Here is a 5,467-nt window from a genome sequence, read left to right as displayed (position 1 = left end):
TTCAAACCCTATTCCTTGACTTCTTTCCAATATAAGTTGAAGATGACTACTATGAGCCTCTTGCAAGTGCTACTTTTCTTGATACTCTAGAAGAAGTTCATGTCATAGATCTAATAGGTACAATGTATGAGCTATCCAATGAAATCATATCTTTAAATCTTACTATATCCTTTCAATATTACAAATCACTCCCTCTAGCCCATCTTGAACTCATTAACTAGGATACAATTGAGCCTCACCACATCCCTCATTTTGACACTGACCATGAAGTCTCCATCTAACTTAATGCAGCTGAGCCATATCATCAACAAAGAATAGAAGAAAGGTATATAGTTGAGTCTAGTATCAATTACCTCAGTCACACTAGAATAGGTCAAGCATTCCACAACCTCAATAATCACTACCAAGTTGTGGCTAATCTCAAGAAAAAATTAGAAACAAATAGAAGTGACACATCCCAAGGTGAGAACTGAACTATGGCACCCATAGATAGGGTAATTGATTCCTTACCCAAATACTTTTAGGAGAGGTCTTCTATCTTGATTGAACAAACATAACCAATCAAGATTGGCATAGAGCAAGAACTAGGGATCATTTATTTAGCATAGTCCTTAAGCATAGAGGAACCAAAGGAATTCATTTACTTCTTTGAAGAAAGATAGATAAACTTTGCATGGTATTACGTAGACATGCCTTTCTCAGACCCAACTTTAATCCTCCACCATCTCAATATTTCTCTAGAAGTCAAGCCAATAAAAAAAAGCTCAGAACAATGCATCCTGATATACCTTTGTTAGTCAAAGAAGAGTTAGAAAAGTTAATCAAAACCAATTTCATTCAGCCCTTGGCATATGCATCATGGATATCCAACATTGTTCCCATATAAAAGAAGAACGACAACATACACATCTACATTGATTTTTGGGATTTAAACAAAGCATGTCCCAAAGATGATTTCCCCCTCCCCAACATTGACACCATTGTCAATCTAACAGTAGCTCATTCCATGTTCTCACTCATGGATGGGATTTTAGGTATAATTAGATCAAGATAGCACCAAAGGATCAAGAGAAAACAACTTTTACTTGTGTGTGGGGCATTTTTTGTTAGAATGTGATGCACTTTGGGCTAAATAATGTTGGGGCTACCTATCAATGGGCTATGACCAGTATCTTTCAAGATATGATGCATATCTTTATGGAAGATTATATGGATGACATCCTCACCAAATACCATAGTTGAGAAGAACATCTCCCCATACTAGATAAGATATTCACTTGTTTACTAGCATTAAAAGTCAGGCTCAATCCCAAGAAATGTGTTTTTGGTGTTAAATCAGGCAAGCTTCTAGGATACATTATCTCAGCCAAAGGGATAGAAGTTGACCCCAAAAAGATACAAGCCATAATCAATATGTAGCCTCCAAAGGCTCTGAGTCAACTATGCTCTCTTCAAGGTAGGCTTCAATCAGTTCGTCAATTCATTTCCTAGTTGGTGAAAAAGTGTATACCTTTCACACACTTGCTACATAAAGATATACATTTTAAGTAGGATGATTAGTGTCAGAAGGATTTTGACTTACTTCAAATGTACCTGATGAATCCACCCATGTTGGTACCTCCTATATCACAGAAACCTTTTCTATTACACATTTCTTTAACAAATAAATCAATCAAAGCCCTCCTAGCACAAGAAAATGACCAAGGAGAAGAATGGGCTATCTATTACATCAGTTGTACCTTGGTCAACTATGATCTTAAGTACTCTTTTATTAAAAAGGCTTGTCTAGCTATGGTTTTTGCTTCCCAAAAGCTACATCACTACCTTCTAACACATAAATTCAAGCTCATATCCAAAATTTACCCCCTCAAATATCTTCTCAGCAAAACAACAATAATAGGTTGATTGGCTAAATGGTTGATGATCCTAAGTGATTTAAACATTGAGTATTTTGATAGGAAGGAAATTAAAGGATAGGCCATTATTGACCAATTGGTAGATGCACCTATAAAGTGTTCAAATCCTATCCTAGTAGATTTCCCAGATATGCACATTCTTTAGACAGAGCCAGTAACATGGAAATTCCATCTTGATGGTACCTACACACACCATGGATTAGGTACCAGTATCTTGTTCATGATGCCACTAGGTGTTACCATCCCTAAGTCTTACACACTACTTTTCCCCTACACCAACAACATGGAAAAATATAAAGCTTTGGTCCTGGGTCTCAAACTAGCTTTAGAATGGAAACTAACAACACTAGAGGTTTATGGAGACTCCCAGTTGATCATCAATCAAGTCACTGACACTTATTAGACCAAAGATGAAATGTTATTGGCTTACAAACATATGGTAGACATCCTTAAGGAATGTTTTGTTCATATTATCTTTGAAAAAATTCCTAGAGATAAAAGAAGAGTAGTAGATGCTATGGCCACCTTGGCTTCCTTACTCTAGCTCCCAAAGTAGCATGAGCAGTATGAGTTCTTAGTAGAAGAGGTGGTTTAACTCATGTTTATTCAACCCAATTTCCTTATCATTTTCCACTTAGACACTCCCAATTCCCTTTGGTATAACCCCATCATCACATACCTCCATGATAATACCATTTTGTCAGACCTCTCACCTAACCAGAAATGAAATTTCATTTGACAAACCTCATGTTACAATTTGGTGGCTGATACACTATATAAGAAAGGTTTTGATGGTACTTTGTTTAGATGTCTCAAAAAATATGAGTCTAGAGTCACTCTACAAGAAGTCCATGCTTGGATTTTTGGGTCACACTCTAGCGGGTTCACAATAGCAAAGAAGATTCTTAGAAAAGGATTCTATTGACTGTGTCAAAACTTGCAAAAAATGTCAAATCCATGACAACCTTGTTCAAGCACCAGCCTAAGAGCTCAACCCTTTGGCCACTTATTCACCTTGTTATTAGTGGGGCTTTGATTTAATTGGAGCCATCCATCCACTATCCTTTGGTAGACATAAATGGACTATGACCACTACATAATACTTCACCAAGTGGGTCAAAGTGGCACCACTTGTTGAATTTATGGAAAAACAAATCTCTTCCTCCATTCTAAACCATATCATTTGTCAATTTTTCATACCCCATGCCATTCTCATGGACAATGTTTTGTAGTTTAAAAATTAAATAATTGATGAATTATGTGAAAAGTTTCACATTATACACCACTCCATAAATTTATTATCCCCAAGGCAATGGCCAAGTAGAAGCCACCAACAAAACCATTATCAACATCCTTAAAAGAACTATCAATGACATTTGTAGAGATTAGCATTTATAATTGAACCCCACCCTCTAGGCCTACAGAATGAGTGCTAGGATGCCTATGGGCATGACACCCTTCTCCTTGCTTTACGACTGTGAAGCTATTCTTCCTTTAGAGGTTGAGATCCCATCCTTAAGAGTTACACTTTAGGACATCCTATTAGATGAGGATTACAAAGTGGTTTGTCTAGAGTAGCTAGAGTTGTTAGAAGAACATCAACATGTAGCACATGAACACCTCAAAGTGTATCAGAATAGGTTATTAGGATATTACAAGGAAAAGTTCAAACACTATGTTTTTTAGATTGGTGACCTAGTGCTCTGAGAAAACCCTAAGAACTAAGTGGTGAGGGAAAAGAGGGGAAAATGAGTGGCCAATTGGATTAGTCCTTACATTATCACTGAGTCCTTTGGGACTAGTACTTATAGACTTTTAGATTGTGATGGCATAGACCTAGAAAAACCCATCAATAGTATTCATCTCAAATAGTTTTATGTCTATAGCTTTGAGAAACAAATCAAAAATACAAAAAAAATTCAAAAAAATAAAAATAAAAATAAAAAATTGGTTCAAAAGAAGTGACAAGGCCACCTTTGGGTTGAAAAGTGGTGAGAGACAATACCTTTAGACTTCCCTAAAAAACACAAGTCCTTTTTTTTTCACAACTTTTTAATAATTTTTTGCCTTGAACTGTGTGCAGAGGCCGTATAGCCTTGTGGAACAAATTTTTTTGCCTCTCGGACCAACGTTGTCCAAAATGGACAAATTTTATATGGATTTTGAGGTTTTTGGGAACTTTGAGCACAACGGTAATGTCCCTTTGAGCCCAAAGTGTCCAGAAACAAAGGTCCTCTAAATCCACATAAAAAGCTTCTAAAACCCTTGAAAAACTCTAACTTCTGAAACACTTCAATAAAACATGAACAAGGAGTAGCAAGACTGATCTGATACCATGTAGAAGTTGAGAAATCCAACTTTAGAGATCCTCAAGAACACCTACATGCAAATATCCTGCAATGAAGAGAAGCCAAAAAATGGAAAAAGTAGAGCTTAGAAGTTCTCAAAAATGTGAAAGAGAAAAATGTATTCTAAGTTATGAAAACAAAATATAAGAGTTCAACCTTTTAAGGTGAACAAAACCCTAAAGGAAAGAAAGCTAGGTTTGCACATTATAATTAATATAAAATATTATTTATACACACCTAAGAGAGCTAAAGCACCTAGGGTAATAAATGACTTACTCTAACACTTCAATGCTGAAAAAAAAATCAAGACAACCCTCAAGCAACTGTTGTTACCTATTTTAACCTCTCGCCAAAAATTTGAATTCAAATATTTGAGCCTGCCCAATGGTCTTTAACTATTTTTTATATTATTTTAATGCCATGGAGATACAAAAAATAAATGAGTAAAAAACCTTATTGTATCCCATATATTCCCTAAGTTTATTTCCGTTGGCCTGCAACTTTCCTCGCCATCAGGTCTTTCATGATCTACGGTGGGCACTTTCTCGCATTCTTAAAATGTACTACCTTTAAGTAAGGCAGGAAAAAACTTAAAGGACATGTGGTAGGTGGGTCCATCTTATTTTGTGGGCCATAGAGGGGAGAGCTATCAGGTGACCTAGCAGTTTGATTGGCAGGCGCTTTCCCACATTTTGTGTTTTATCAAACTTTCTGACAATGCGGGCAAGCGCCCTAGTGAGGCATGCCCTAAAAAAATCATAGAGGATGTTCACGTAGGTTAAAAGAGCACAAGTTAAATACACCATCAGATCTCCTCGATCAAGGGCTAGTGCTTGCCTGCAATATGAAAGTGCATAGTTTTAAGCAATGTGGGAAAGCCCCTCGTTGCCATGTGTCCTTATGGGGTTAGGTTATTATGAAGTTGTAGGGTGATGCCAAATGGGGCTAGGTCATGTTGAGGTATATGATGGGAGGTTCATGGGCCCAAAAATTTTAAGGGATATGTGAAGTATAAGGAGGATCTTTCATGATTGTTGATCTTATGAAGATCAACGATTGACACTTTTTCGCAATATGAAGATGCGAGGAAATTAAACAATGCAAGGAAGTGCCTAAAGGACACATGTCCCAATAGGCCTAGCTAAGGAAACTAATAGAAAGGTAGTATAATTAAGGCTAGCAGTTATGTGACTGCCATGGTTA

The sequence above is a fragment of the Cupressus sempervirens genome, chromosome 4 (genome assembly GCF_028749045.1).
Source record: "Cupressus sempervirens isolate cs-2001-9-10 chromosome 4, ASM2874904v1, whole genome shotgun sequence".
Lineage (NCBI taxonomy): Eukaryota > Viridiplantae > Streptophyta > Pinopsida > Cupressales > Cupressaceae > Cupressus > Cupressus sempervirens.
This window is presented reverse-complemented; position numbering follows the sequence as displayed.